Source organism: Lipophrys pholis (genome assembly GCF_963383615.2).
Source record: "Lipophrys pholis genome assembly, chromosome: 14".
Taxonomy (NCBI): Eukaryota; Metazoa; Chordata; class Actinopteri; order Blenniiformes; family Blenniidae; genus Lipophrys; species Lipophrys pholis.
The window spans coordinates 4,276,646-4,293,098 of NC_137633.1; the positions used below are offsets into that span (position 1 = coordinate 4,276,646).

General features: G+C 43.8%; 1 protein-coding gene across 2 annotated transcripts in view; it reads left to right on the forward strand.

Moving 5' to 3' along the window:
- The first annotated feature begins 1,495 nt into the window (after positions 1 to 1,495).
- daam2 (dishevelled associated activator of morphogenesis 2) overlaps positions 1,496 to 16,453 on the forward strand; it is a 103,757-nt gene continuing 88,799 nt past the window's right edge. For both annotated transcript variants that reach the window (XM_080479509.1, XM_080479510.1), the window contains exon 1: positions 1,496 to 1,692. The gene's annotated coding sequence lies outside the window, so the exon portion shown is untranslated. The remainder of the gene's footprint in view (positions 1,693 to 16,453) is intronic.

The following is a 16,453-nucleotide window of genomic DNA, read 5'->3' on the forward strand; positions in this document are numbered from 1 at the left end:
AAAAAAAGTGCAAAGCCATTTTCAAAAACTTGTGGCACCGTTGTCGTGTAAACGGGCAACCGAAATTCAAAGAAATGTCATGTAAACAAACAACATTTCTGTAATGTCTTTTCTACAGTCAGCATATACTATCTGTTTGGTTCCTAGAACTTCTTCTCACAACCAGAAACTCTCATTGTAGTTTGAGCTCAGAATGGCTTTGAAATTATTAGGCCCCATATTTCCATGATACAACTTTAATACATCACAGCTCGGATTATAGTCTCCTTCTTCAGAATGATAAAAATATGTTTCTGCAGACTCTGCTGTACTTCTCATGGCAGGACACTGAATAGACAAATAACAATAATGGTATGTCACCTCTAAAACTAATGAAAACAACCAGATTTAGTCCCTGCCACCAGCTGAAAAGGTTGAAAGTGAGACTCCTGACCTGAACACATCTTCCAGAGAGACGTCAGTCACTAAGCTCTTTCCTACACTGAGTCAAACACTCGTCACATTGGGAATGATCCTTTGAGTCACAGGGACCAAAAGCTACAGATCAGTCAGGGCACCCAATTCACTGAGCCTCGTTTTGCAAAAAAAAAATTTTTGCAGCCGCAGAATTATCTCACAGTCTCTTTTCCCATAATGTCACAGCGGGGTGTGTTTTCACTCTCAAACACATGAAATCAGTATTGATGTCCACGTTTGAGCGCAGGTCAAAGTGGCTGCCCAGAATTTGCAATTAATGAGGGATTACAGGCTGCAAGGAGATCAAAACACTGCCGGTCATACAGTTTCTTCATATTTCAGAGGATTAAATGCTTAGCAGCTGGGGAAAGGCTCTTACTTTAAGATTGGGAAACTTTAATGGAGCCCATTTTACTGACAAACATGGAATCTGTAATATGACATGTTTTGTGTGTGTGTCTGTTTTTTGCTTTTTCTTATGTTTGATGATTTCAAAGAAAAACACCATATCATCGTATATTCTTGTGTATTCATAACATTTAGTTTAAATAACTTAAAATATGAATGGGTGGGTGGATGGATAGACCTTTAGTGGCTCCCAGGTGATCAACAGGTCATCCCAAGGCGTGAGTTGTCCTTGATCATGTTTTGTGCCACTGGGAGCAGCAGGGTGTAAATGTGTTTTTGGGAGGAGCGAGAACAGCCAACAAAGGTCTGTGCTGCTAGAATAGAATAGAATAGAAATTCTTCAAATTTCCATACTGCTGCCATGCAATAAGTACATTTAGTGATGATTTACGCACAGACGCGTAAAAACAGCCTGTGCGTAAATCCTTCCAATTAAGACTAATTATCAGAAGAGAAACACAGAAATTAACATTTGCACTGCAGTGAATTGGACCCTTGACACCTCCTCTGCAGACATTGATCGTCGGGGAATGGCAGACGAAGTGCGGCGGCTTTAAGAAGGGAGGCGTGGTGGCGCTGCTGTTTTGACCGACTTGTCAGCCGCTCGCTTCTCTCTCTCCACCACTGAGCCACTCAGCTGAATGAAGAGCCGCCGCGGTGCGCACTCACTCACCACCCGGGGCATCGGCTCTGTTTCTCTGTCTCTCTCTCTGCTCGGTCCAGACCTGCGGCGGAACCGACAACCCGGACACGGTTCGCTTGGTGACAGCCTCAAGGGATTATTATTACCACCGAGCTGTGACTGCTTCCCCGGCGCGGATCTGGCAGGTAGGTTGTCAGAGCCTCTGCGGACCGCGGGGTCGTACCTTGTGATGGATCAGTCCTCGGACGGTGCCACGGGCCCGGTTTGATGGAGGACACGGACGCGATCGTTGAGTGCGTCGGATTACACTGCGTTTTGATATGATCTGATGTTCCTGAGGGTCAGCGCGGACGCGTGCTTTGCGTTGCCTTGGCTGGAGTTGTTCTGCTCAACATGTCAGTTGAGATCCAGAATCTGATAGGAAGCTTAATGGTGTATGAATTTTGACGCGTAAAATGACTCAACAATTCAACTGATTTATAGCCGCCATTAGATGCACATGCAGTTAATTTATATGCAGTGTTGCGCATGGCACCCTGCCTCCACCTTCCTTCACCTGCACATGGGACCATTTTCTCCTAATATTAATATTTTTTGGGGGGTTAATTAGTGCCAATATGTGTGTGCGCGTGTGTGTGTCTTAGTGCTAATCTGCACAGACACGTCCAAATGACGCTATTTGACCTCGATATGACGAGGCTGGCGCGTTCACTGGGCTAAACGGACAGGCGGTAATGAACGTGGCCACCCATAGAGGGCGTTGCGCCCCCTCAGCTGCTGTGTCATGCCTTTGCTGTACGCTGCAAAGAGATGGACAAAACATGAAGTGATCAGAAATGATTGGAAATCCTATTCACGCATGCTTTTCCAGTAATGCTCTATTTTTTGGGGGGTCTTTTAGGAAATTATTAGGATTTTGCACAATTATTTTAACCTTGAGTTTGAAGACCTCCACGTGTCTGCAGGAGACTCGTTCATGCATTACTTATTATGATAGATACTTCTTGCAGTCTGCAGCCATGTCTTATTCTCCTGAGCTATATTTGGCTCCCACAACTTGTCCACTTTCTATTTTCCACCCAGGCATCAGCATGTCGAACATTATTTCTTCTTTCCAACATAAACAGGTGTGTCTTTACAACTCAGCTGTCCAAACATCAGAAATGAATTTGATTGAGAGATTTCAGCCTCACGTGATTATGAATAAACAGAAGTCTGCTTTTAATAAAGAGCACTGACGTTAAAGCTTGGACTCTTGAGGGCCTCCGTACCTCTTAAAGCCCACACTGCTCGTCGGTTTATAGGATGGGGAAGGCATCGAGAGCTGCTTAATCTGAGTGAACATCTGGCAGTGATGCGACGGCGAGTCCTCTTGGCCAGTGGTTGAGGCTTTACAAGCTCAGCACCATGCTAAGTACAAAATGATCCCCTCCTCCTCACCCTCGCAGCTCTTGCCGAAGGAGTTCTTTGCATTATTGCCACATTCCTTCTGCCGGATCAGGACTGTGCTGCTCAGTGAGCATCAAGTAAAGCCACAGTGATCCTCAGCTGGTTGGCCCTGGTTCAGAGAAATAAGAGGGAAGGGGTGGAGAAATCATGAAAAACGACTGTTATGAGTGAAAGGGATTGTATGGATTATAAGAAAGAAATAATGTTTTAATCAGGCTGAGTCATTGGGTAAGTAAGTGGCTTGCAGGATTTATCCATGTAAGGCTGCTGGAAGGAATTTTGAACGATGTGCATTGCAGGTACTTTACGGGCATCAATAGGCTGACCATCGGTCCCACAAACTGGTGTTTTGTCCGTGATGGGTGGATTTATTGAAAAGCCGTGTTCTATGGGCAGCTGTATGCCTCTAAACAGAGCCGCAATCCACTGAGCTTTTAATACACGCTAAGCTTTTCCACAGGCTCGGCTTGAAGCATGTAAAATTTTACATATCAAACAGGAATGTTTGTTTGCTCCCGAGTCAGACGAGAGCAGCTGTTGTAACGATTTGTCCGGGGTATTTTTAGGTCCACTGTTTTGACTGCAACGCATAATCCTTGTTCAGCTACCTGTGTGTTTTTACAAGGGGAGGGAGGGGAAGAAAAACAGCGCGACATCCAAAAGTAACACGGCCACTGGGCTGAGGTGTTCAGCTTCTGGATGTTCCACTGCTGACTGAGCAGAGGTTGGAGAAATTTTGGTCATACGTGTTTGTTGACGTGGGCGGAAGGATGAGTGGAAGCTCAGAGTGGCTTGCATGTGTTCCCCCCCTTCACCAGGTTTAGGAGTGGTCACACACAGGTTTTTTTTTTTTGTTTTATAAGCTGAATCTTAACACCAGGAGGTGGTGTGACCAGGAGCGGGACAGACAGGACCATTGTTCTTGACTGGCAGCTGAGGCAGAGGGTTTACTGACTTTCAACAGAGCCAGATGTTTTGGTTGGCAATTGCTATGCCCGTTGGGGTTGTAAGGTGAGAGTCTGGTGTGGCAGGCAGGATAGGGCAAGACCTGAGCCATGCTGGAGTCATGTATTCATTCCTGGGCGGGCTTGTTGGATTTCTGCATCATCTGTGAGCGTCAACATTGATGCCTCTTCAATGACTTGTTTTTAAGGTACAGTCATCATACGTTCATGTGTTTTAAAAATTCAATAAAAAAGTTGTAAAGCAATTTCATTGCCTGCGGATTGTCCTGCAGGTTTATCCAATAAACTACACCCTAAACTTCCGTCCAGTTCCCATCCATCTTGCATATTACTTCATCTCAATTATGGTTTCTTGAGCCAACCTGACTGAAAATAACACGTGATAAATGTTAATACCAAATAATGTCGTAAGATTGTGCTGTGGGTCATTCTTGTCTTGTGCATGCTGATATAAGTGGAAACAAACATGAGCAGGACTGAGCATTAAACTCAGAAATGGTAGATGTTGGCAAATAACTAACAAAATCTGTATTCTGGACTGAAAATAGGCTGTGTTCACTTATTGTCACCATTCATTGCACAAAAGGAGCATCAATGACCCGTTGTGCATTTAAAAAGGTTAGTATTGATGAGGAAGGTAATCAAGCTGTGGAAACGCCGTTGGAAAGACCAAGAGTTAGCCTGGTGGCTCGATGGTAAATGACCAGTCATAATGGAGCACGCACCAATTGGCGTGTGTCGTGTCAGCAGCAGATTTAGAATTTAGTGAAGTAGGAGCAACTGCAAGTACTCCATCTGGTGTCTACACACCAGGCGATCGTGAAGAGCTGCTGCAGGACGTACCTTGAGTACAGCATAGTTATTATTATTATTATTCTTTTTATAGCAAACAGCCCCTCTTGTGTCATATATTCCACTAGTTTAATATACGACTGTGACAACCCTGCAGTTCATTTCAGTGATTTATTGAATTATTTGTCGGGAGCCTTCTGGGTAACACTGTATGTGGTCCAATTGTGATTTTTATTAAACCAGTGTGCAAAAAGCATTGATCACCAAATAATGTATCCCCCCCCCCCCCCCCCCCGTTTGCACTTGCACCCTCACAGCTCATGAACAAGCATTCCAAGTCGATGGCTTCGTCCCAGTCTCGCCCAATAAAACTTGTCTCCTCAAAGTTGCGAGCAGCTGGCAACTCTTCTTCCTCCTCACTGAGCGGCCACAGTGCGCGGACGAGGCCTCACGCCAGCCTCTGCTGTGGCCCACATTCTCTTTGTGTGGCGGCTGGGCAGGCAGCGTGCCGGCTTACTGTATCTGTGCAGGAGTTTCTGGCACAGTGCTGAGGAGTCTGGGAGTAATTAGCTGTAAGGGTATAATCCTATACCAGACACAGTGTTGCGTCTGTTGCACCCCCCCACCCCCCCGCCCACCCCACTCCTTTCCTATTCTCCCTATCCTTCCTCTTCTCTCAATTATCAGTTGAGCCTCTTTTCTTTTCCCACCACTTTACCACTCCCTTCATTTATGAGTACAAATTAAAATTTTAAACTGCTCTTATTCAGTGCTTTATAGTTTCTGGTAGTGGATATTGGAGACCATGAATACATTTTCATTCACATGTAGGGAGAGTTCCATTTCTCTAAAAGGCAGGTTTTTTTTAGAATTGGTCTAATCCGGGGTTGACGTAACTGTGGACTGTGAGCAAACTGCAGCCGGTGATTGATTTTTAACTTGCACCTCTAGTGAGTAACCTTTGTTTGGTGCTCTGCGAGTTGCCCTCAGTGAAAATGATAAGACCCAATGGGTCTAATCTATGTACCAACCTGATGCATAAGGTCCGGTTATCAAACTAAACTATTCAATATGAAATGCTGAACTCTTTAATTCCCAGTATATGCATTCGGTTGTTAAAATGTTGGCTTCATGTGGACACACTAATAGCATACAAATCAATATCTAATTATGTGTTAGAATTTGGAACTGCGTTGATGTTTACATCTATTGATAGCAATGGCGTGCCAAACGTATTATTCATCTTCGTACATACTCTCTATGAATGAAGGACTGATTAAGTGATTATTTTAGCTTTGGTAAAACTTTGATCTTAAACCTGGTTCTGGCCGCAGAGGCTTGGTGTGCAGAAAACGCTGATGGGTAATTGCAACAAGGCCTCATCTGTTTCTCCTATACAGTAGCAAGCCTGTTCTCTGCTGTGAAGAAGTACCTGTATTGAGAGCAACTGCAGCATAACAGGAACACTACTGCTGTGCCACAGACTCGCAGCAGTAGATCATTGCATTACCCAACACTAAGAGTCCTCTGATGTGATTTTGATGCACATCCTGGTCATTTAGTCTTCTGTTTTTGTCTTGTGGAGGGAAATCATGAATCAATTTGCCCTAATTGCTTGGGAGAGTAAAAACTTGAGTCCATGTATCATACCTCTTCTTTAAAGGATGAAACCTCTTTGTGGTGTTGGATCTATTAAAAACCAAACAGTGACCATATTCTTTCAACTTCTGTCATTCTTCCGCGCTCTCCTCTTTCATCCTCCTCAATCTGTCTCTACAGTCTGATTTTCTGTCGGCCTCAACACGTACACCCACATGCTCCAAATGAATAAAATAGAAGCTGCACAGTCTTGCTGCTAATTAAAATCTCACTCGTGGATTATAGAAAAGGCACCTCAAGTTTTCCCTGTGAAGTTCTTCACACTGTGTCATCGTTGGTGTGCCGTTTGTGCTTCGTCACTGCCTTAGTGTTATTGGAAACAGTGATGTGCTGCCGTGACTACTCGATTCGAGTTGCATGTTTCTACCACTGGTAGAAATTAAATGTAATTTCAGTTGCTTTCACCAACTGAAAAGAGCTTGTGGCCACAACAAAGGTAGCATTTTGCATGCCCATATGATGATCCGTTCTTTAATCATTTCAGGGCTAAACGCAGAGGGAGCAGGTGCTCACAAAAGATTGCCTCTTTAATGTCTTGAAGGATTATTTCCCCATGAGTGGGAATGATTTAGCACTTAGGGCAATGGGGGTTGAGAATATCCTAATATTTCTTCCCTTCCTGACAAGTCCCTCCCCCAAACGGTTCTCCCCTACTTGGTCCTACCTTCAGTCCCCTTTACCCTGTACCCTACGTCAACCCCTCAGACATCTAACTCAATGCAGTGGTTGTTTCGGTCCACTGTCTCCATGTAGTCACAGGCAATTAGCTCCCGTCAAAATAGGCTGCAGGAAGGCGGGTTGAGGCTCGGGCATCCGAACCCCGTTGCTCCTGCCCCTGATTCTTGGCTAATATTACCTTGAGCTACCGAAGAAGGGCCAGATAGGTTTTGTCAGTAGATGGAAGGAAAAAGAGGGGAGGGGAGTCCACTTGGGACTTGCACGCGTGCTACCTCGCTGAGCACAAAGCAGTTCTTTCACTTGGGATCTGGAGCACATATGGAATCATTTATCAAACCTCCAGTGCGTCAGGCCCACCATACTCTCTTGGCTGCAGGTTTCCACTCACCTCCGCATCTCAGATTTACATTGCCTCGAGAATTCTATTGTAAAGCAGCACCTGGAGATGTCTCTACGAAGTTTGAATTCATATTTCTGGCCTCATCGAATAATCATCGCGCACACTTGTTGGTGTGGTTCGTTACCATCAGCGTGGGACCTTTGGCATTTATTGCAGTCGTTTCTTTGTGGAACAGTTTTAGTTGGGGATGTTTGAACCTAATAACTCTTTTTTTTCATGATTGAATGAATACGAGCACAAGGTCTCCAGACACTATTTTAACAGTAATGCAATGCCAGTGTGACATCATCTCTGATGACTGGTCTCTAAATTGCACAGCTGGGTGTAGATAAGAGAGCAGCATAGATGTTTATTTTTTCCCCTTCTGCATTCCAGCCTCTTATTTATAATGGCCACGATATCCAGCTACTTCTATAAAAGGAAGTCTGAAGACAGGATGGATGCATGGCACATTTTCTTAAGATGGAATAGTCAGATTTTCTGTAGGAAGACATCCATCACACAGCCAAAAAAGTGGCAACGTTTGGCTTTGGTTAAAGTCTTTCAGCACCTTTTTATGCAGTTTGCTTGAGGGGAAATTGGGGGGTGGAGTTGAGCACCGGAGATGGAAACAGAACCAAAAGCATGAGCTGGCATAGCAATACGGTCTCTGGCTTTGTGTGGTGCCACACAACACAATGCCTTTGGCCAATTCTATTTGTTGTTTCCAAAAGCTGGTTTGTTCAGAAAATAGCATCTAGGACAACATTGATCCACAGTTAGGGTTAACATATAGAGCTGGAGTGACAAGAGGACCTCATGACAGTGGCTGTCCATCTCCATGTGAGTTTATAATTAAAATGTCCTAAAAGTAAATCCTCAACGTATTCAAGTCTCGTCCATTTAACATCCATCCAACGATCTGAGCAAGAAGTTCTCATTTCAAACTGTCAAAAGTGCTTTAAGTAATGAGAAAAAAGAAATCTGTAATAATATCTGAATTTATCTCGGGTCAAACTTGTGTTTTTCTTGAGAACAGACTCCATACATTGTTGAATGTGTTTATAGATGACAATTAATCTCTGACCGTGCCCAACTCTTTCTGTGCACCTCTCGAAAAAAAAGATGTTTACTTGTTAGTGTATTCTTAAGATAACACTATCTTGACAAGCTGATCAGCATAGGTTTTTTTTCAGTCTGAAGTTTTAACCTCTGCTTGCAAATCGCCTTTACAATGATGTATCTGTTCTTGTGTTGGCTCAATGGATTGGTCAGTTTTTGCATTTCTGCCCTTCTGTATCCCCAGTTCTCCTGGAATTGTCATAAAAATGTTCAACACAGCACTCCAGGTGTCCTCAGTGGGCCTGGCACCCCATTTAATGCTTAACAGATGGTATTTGTAGGGGTGGATTGTGCTGAAAACAGATTACCTTAATGAGGTCATTTACCAATGAACTGTGTGAGTTTGGTCAATAGCAGCCCTCTAGGTTTCTAAAACCCGAGGTTACTTACAGGTTACATACTTTGAGGGCTCTAAATCTATCCGTTTACGAAGCTGTTCTTGTCTGCAGAGTGCATCACTTTTTTAAGGGGCCACTTTCCAATAGATATGGGTATATAAGTATTTCTTTGAGTTATGTTATTCTAACTATAAAAGATTCTCCTCCTTCCCTCACTGCATCCCTCCCCCAGTCACTTCAGTGGACAAGGGTGCATTTCTCTGCCCCGTGCAGATCTGTTTGTGTTTGATTGTGGGAAAATTTCTCCAATGTCCGTGAGACTTCCCCGCTCTCTGCACCGGATTTTCCCTTGGGGTCGTCCATGCTTGTAGCTGCAGAGCCCCACCACAGCTCCGGGGCCCTTCTTATCTCAGCAACCCCTGGTGGCAACACAATTCCTTTCACCCTGTCTTTCAGTCCCAAACTGCTCATCTTGGCTGTTTGTGTGCTGTAGAGCCTGGACATTTATAGAAAGGGGACGACTCGTCACACAGTTTGTTTAAGTTGGGGAGATCCTTCAGGACTTTTGCCCCAGCAATAAAGAAGTCCAGCGAAAAAAAAATTACACACTCCACCAATAAATCTCTTCAGATTTGAATGCGGGGATCAAAACGTGAATCTTGATGTGACACAGAGTCTAAAAATGAGCCAGGCTGTGTCGGGTTTACTTTGGCGACCAATGCAGAATGTGTTCTGGCACCAGTGTTGGACATTGAACCTGAGATATGTAAAGTTTATAGCTTAGAGTTTGCAGTTTTGGTAATGAGTCTGGTTCACGTATCCTATAAGTCATTTGACTGAGGAAATGGCATCATTAAACCAAGTTGGTGGTTTTGTATGTTTACATTTTGAATGACTTTTTCTCGCATTGCATTCGTCTGCCATTTGCAGTGATTTGCTTTCACTTTCACCTTATGGATACTGGAGCCGTTTCCTGGGATTCCCCTGAAATTCATGATTTTGTTCTCGGCTCCCAGACATGACATTTCTCATTGGCTTTGCATGTGACACTTTATACTTACTCACAAAAAATACACTGTAAACTAGCAATGCTTTCTGTCCCAAATCTTCAATCCCGTTTCAACAAATATAACTACTTTATATATGTGATAAAATGTGTTTTATTGAAGTGCTCCACGGCTGGAGTATTCTACTAAGATTTAAGATGTGGATTCTTCTTGTTGTTCCCCTTCCAACCATCATACTATCTTTTTCTTATCCTCACCTGCAAAGCTTGGACTCTCAACAACCATAAATAGTTTGACCCTAGGAGGGAAAATTTGCTTCATACACAGATCTCACAAAAAAAAGTCCATCACTGAACAATAAAACATATTATAGGATCACAACTCCACCATAATTCTTGAATACAGAACTTTGGATTCCAAAATATGGCCTCTATGTTTTTCCCCATGCATCTCTTCTGAATCGTGTAATGACTTTATAGTGCACTTCAAAGCCCTTAAGTACAACGGTAAATTGTGACAGGCACTTTTACTAGGCTCTGCAGACTTTCTCTCAGGCCTTAATGCGTCATCTGAACTAACTGCCGTCGCATTGTGTTGGAGCTTCGAGATGGATGAGCAGATGTGTTCAAGGATGTGTTCAAACTATTCCGTCCCTTTGCTATTGAGTGACCCAGAGGACAGACCAAATGGTGGACCTGAGCCATGGATCCTTCATTCCCAGCAAGTTCTTTAAAAAAAAAAAAAAAAAAAAAAAAAAAAAGTCCCCTTTTGCCAAGTGACAGACCGCGTGGTTGGCAACAACTAAAGCATTGAGAGGCGGAATGAATGGAGTCCTGTCTCTGGAGAGGCTTGTTGAAATGAGTCCTTTTAGCTTTTATCTCTCCGGAGAGCAGATTGATCTCCAACAGGTTTCGCACTGGCGGTGCACTTCAAATGAACCGTTGAAAAGCGGAGGCCGTTTATTTGTGCAGCGTTATAAACTGTGTCTTTTCTCCAGATTGAGGGTTCTGTGGGTGTTCTCCATCATCTGAAAGGTCTACCAGGCGATCGCCGGTTCCCTCTACATCTGTTATCCTTACACTCACCTGTAACACTAACCCCTTTTGACCTGATTTTAATTTATTTTTTTAGTGTTTCCCATGTGTGCTACATGTGTACCTCCTCATCTGAACTCCCCTGATCAATACTGATGAAAAACACAGACGCCCCTTTAGATTCTGGATTCTTTTTAATAGTTTAGTGGAGGAAACACAGAGGAAGTTTGTTAAAACAGATGTCATCCTCCTCTGATATACACTTCATCACTCCCCTGTGGTAAATATCACATGTGGACATCATGTGACCCCCCCCCCCCCCCTCCCTTTGTGCCATTCCCATAGTTGCTAAGATACTACCCTCCTTCCCCTCGCCACCCTCCTTTTCCTCTTTTGCATCGTGCAGCAACCTCTCAGAGCAGTGGGCTGTTTTTCTTCTCCCTCCACTTGTATAAACTGAAAAGAGTATCTGCCATCAGCATTCAGGAAGTGTGGGGGTAAACAAATGACAGGAGCCAGTAGGAGAAACTCGAATGACCCCAGTAACCAGGGAGAGGAGGTTATTTTTGGGAAGTGTCTGTATCTGTGTGCCCTGTATTCATACGGGTTTGTTTATATTTATTTATGTGTTGAGATCAACTAGTTTTGCACTTGTGAGATTGCACGGGTTGGGGGGGGGGGGAAGAAAAATGAAGCCAGGCCCAGCCACCTTTCATTCAAAGCACGGTCATTGACTGAACCAAACTTTGTGATGCAACTTCTTTACAGTCTTTGCATGAAGCGATTGATCCCTTTAATAGCAGAGGTGGTCAAAGTGGGAGGCGGGCCCCTTTAGAGGGCGCTGAATAGTGAATAGAAATGTTTAGTGATCAAAAGGGAGTGTCATTGAATTGCTCCGTCGATGTGGGTGTTGGCGAAAAGGACTGATCAGCAAAACTTCTCAACCGGAACTGAAGAGTCTGTCATATTTATCGAGTTCTGTTTGATTGAACTTGCACACTGTAAGTAATGAGAAGAAAATCATCAGAGGCCTTTGAACTGACCAGCTTCAACTTGCTTCATATCTTCAGTAGTTATTGTAAACATTGTGTTACTTGTGTTTTCACAGCTTTTTTCTAGAAATGGTTCATAATACCCAACACTTTCCAGTAACACACCAGTGAAATGCACTATTGTCCATTGTCAGTTTAAAATGTCTATTTTTCCTCATTAAAGTTTTTGTTCTGACACAGAAGCAGCCACACATGATCAATGCAACAGATGGTAGTATTTATTGCGTGATATCATTTGTAATGCTCATCTCTAGGTAAGCCTAAAAATGAATCAAGATACAGGTTAGTGTTAGTACCTCTGGGAAAACCAAAATATCACTGATTTCAATGCTTGACATGCAATTTGTACGCTGTCAAATTTTGAAAACCAAAGCTCCACTGATTTCCAACTGATTGTCATTTTTGTTATACACATCAGGAAGGAAAAGGAAAACTGATGCTTGTAGACACTCCTGACCAATAAACCAAAATGGAAGCTCCTGCAACTCATCATTGTATTGCACAAATATGGCCGTACCGAAATTGAACTGTTTTCAAGGCGTTTTAATAATTTGCAATCAAATAATTTGTCATTGCCTGTCGTTCCTTGAGCAAAACTGTACAACACCGGCACTGCCATCTGCACGTGTGCCTTTAAAAGTTTTTTTTTTTAAAGACAGTTTTCAGACAAAGGTGTTTTCTGTGTGACAAATCCAGACCCAGAATGCTAAAAGCTCCACGAGCACATGTGTGTTGAAAGGTCCGCCCTTTCAGCATTGGATTGATGGAGAGATAAGCTAGAGTTCTGTGTGCCAAACCATTTGATTTGCTGAGGCTCACAGTGCATGCAGGAATTGGCTTGCATTGAAGCTACTGGAGGCTGATATGTTTTCTCGTTCTCTCCAAACGGCTGAGCTGGTCTGCCCTTTTCCGTGCAACATCACATCCAGTATAATGCCCTCATCCCTCCAGAAAATGGCTTCATAATGTCCAGTTGTCCTCTGTGATCAAGATTCATCCCCCAACTTTATTTAGCCCCCCCCCCCCCCCCCCCCCCCCCCCCCCCCATCCAAACACACACACACACGCACACTGCCACATTGTCCCGGAGCCACAGGGATTAGCTGTGCTGTATAGCGTGAGGAGCCTGAAAGATCGAGATCATCGGGGGAGAATGGGGGAGGATGGATGTGGATAGTTGGTGGTGGTGGGGGGGTCATCACAGTGTCAGTGATGCTCCCGGACTGTAACCATGTCGTTGACCACATCTACTATTAACTGATGCGAGCAGCAGGAGGTGGATTAAAGGTATTAGGTGCAGACATGAACGCTGCCTTGCACACGTTCCTGCAGACATCCCCCTTCCCCGCTGCGTTAAAAGCACAATTAAGTTGCAAGAGTGATTGGGGCCGTTGCAGTGGCACAGACATCAGATTACATACAGTTGTGTTGTACTGCGACTGTGGATTCCAAAAGCCAGAGTGAGTGAGATTTTGGCTGTGCTGGATTTTAATTTTCTGAGAATTTTGATGAAATGTTGCTGGAATGATGACTCTAATTTAATCAGTCCATGGGAAAGAAGTGAAAGATTTGTATGAGGTGGTTTTCTGTCTTTGGGACCGCCTGGTATAAAGCGTTTAACCACCCGAAAATCATGTCCAAATTTTTATAGCTCCTGAAGTTTTTTTTTCTTATTTGTCGATGGCTGGTTTCTGGCGTTTGCTCCAGGACTGTTTCTCAATATGCCTCGACTCTATCCCTTCCCTTGGATCGGTACCGCTCTTGTCGCCAGGTTGCCGTGGTGACCGGCTGCAGTACATAAATGGACGATGTTGAGGGAACGCGGCGCCGCGAGGCAGGAAATCTTCTGCATTCTTTATCTCTCAACTCCCTCAGATGGAGGACTTGCGGTCCTCAGTAGGAAGCAGGAGGTTGAGGCTTCATTCTTCCCATCTGCTTTGTATGTCGCCAAAAGAGAAATATAGGGAAAGATGGCGAGAGGTGGTCACGCAATATAAGGTAAAAAATGCAACAATCCTTTTCTGAATAGCAGTAGTCCCACCTCAACTAAGCTGACGCCTCAATCCTCAGTCTGGCACCCAAAGCGCGACAAACTTTTACCATTTTCTCTTGAAAACACTGCTGGGTTAAACTGAGTCTAAGACCTGTTTCTGGCCATCTCCTGGGAGAGACTTTCCACTTTTCATTTCACTTTTCGATAGGCATACCTTGGCAAATAACAGCATTTATTACTGTCGGAACAAGACTTAGTCATACGCGTGCGTAATGTATGAAACATCCTGTGGCTTTTAATTTTAAGCCGGGGCTTTCGTTTTGATATGGATAAAGGAAGTTGTGGCTTTTGGTAGACTGGATTTTTGATATTCACTCCTGATGATATTTGTTTGACCAATGCAATGGCTTTATCAGTAAGTCATGTCACGTGTAGATGACCATCGGGGTAACTTCACCAGTCAATCCCACATCATTCATCTCAGTCAAGCTCGTTTAACCCTCATCAGACCTCATTGTCTCGCCCAACAACTTTTCTAGGGAAACTCTGTCTGAATACATCATGCCCACATGAATAACGCACACAATACATACACACACACTGCCAGTCATCAGCTTGCTTTCCTAACATTCCGTGCAAGAGGAAGAGGAAAGGTAGCCGCTGATCAGAGGTATGCTCGGCCCGCCTTACTGAATAGAGGGAAGAAACCCCGCTGTGGTTCTTTTGTGTGTCGTGCATATTTGCACACAAACTCGCACAGAACATTGACAAAGTATTAAAACAGATTGTGATCATAAATCTGTCTGATGCCTCTGGCCACTGGCCAGTGCTGTGCAGTGCTGTTCCCAGACTTCTCGTCCCTTTTTTGTTTTGATGAGGATGAAAAACCCACATTTTTTTCAAATCTAATGCTGGATCAGTACTTTTACCGTACTACATTTTGAGTACTGGTGCAGAAACCGGCTGCAGCTTGGTTTCCGTATTTTTGCACCATTGTTTCCGGTAAAACTCGGAACGCCGGGCCAAAGCTGAGTAAGCTATTTCAGCGCTGCGTGGAACAGTGCCACTCAAACAGTGGACTGTTGACAGGTGAGGAGCAGGACGCCGCTGTTAAATCGATCATCCCCACCATTCCTCGCGCCGTCTTCTTGACGATCAATGCTCATAATTATTGAGCTGCCTGTGTAGGCCAGTGTTTCAGAAGGTCACTGAGTTCTGTTTTATATCACCGGCTCATGGTGACCATTGTGAACATAATATTGCCTGCTCTTGCAATTCTGCTGTCGTCTTAGAAAAAGAAAAAAAAAGAAAAGTCAGACTCATTGTTCTATGAAGGAAACTAAGATGTAGGGAAAGGAAAGGCGGTGGGAGAAAAAAAATTTCTGACCCACATTTTTGCTTCAACGGGACAACAATTCGAGGCCCAACCTGACCGTTTAACTTAAATAGCATGTAATCGGAACAATGTGTGTTGATTGTATGCCGCCAGTGCAGATGTGATTAACCCAGATTTGTACTACAGGGTCAAGGTTTTTTTTTTTTTTGAAGTATGTTTCCATCCTGCGGAGGCCGTCGAACGGGACAACCGCTCATTGTGTGACAGTTTTCCCTCGCTTGTAACCTGCGCTCATATTTCTGCAACACTACTCGTTTCTCGAGTACGGAAACATCTGCTCTACATTTAATATATACAGTGCACGGTGACTGGTGATTCCTACGGTCTTGACTTGAGTGATGCGAATGTCACACTTGGCTGGAGGTAGCATACGCCGCTGATTGACTTTAGTGGAGGTCAAACTAATTTGTTCGCATGACTGGTAACTATTAAATCAGCATGCGTGTCCTTAAGGTTGTATGTGCTGGTGTATTGAAGTGCTGTGTGTATATATAGAAGTCCTCCCACAGCATGAAAAAAAGGTCCAGGTCAAAAGTGCTGGCATCTTGAGAAATTAGAATAATGTGTGTGTGTGTCAGTGCACGCATAAAAATAAAAAACTTTCTTGGCATTGTTTGTGTCGTTTGCATGGCAGCAGTACTAACTAGAGTTTTGCCTTATTCAATGATCCAATCACCCATTTGTCTTCTATACATCAGCAGATCATACTAAAGAATGCTTTTCTAGAAGATCTCATCTGCTCATTTGGTGTCCACCAGTGCATGTTGATCACAGCATTTCCACTTCCAGATGTGGACGGCACTGACTCTGCAAGTGTACCAGAATTCGCTTGAGCCGGATCAAACCTGTCAAGATTTTTAAAGTTGCCACGCCAAGACTTCAAATGGTGCAGGCTGTCATTCCGGGGCAATTGTTGTAGCTTTAAGTGCCAAAGAGACAATATACACACTCTTAATTGCAGTAGCGGAGTCAATTATTAAAGGCCAAACTGTATTTGCAATACTCAGAAGATGGTATTCATGCCACAGAGGTTTTCTTTTTGTGCAATGATTATAGGGTAAACAGTAAAAATATGGCCTAAT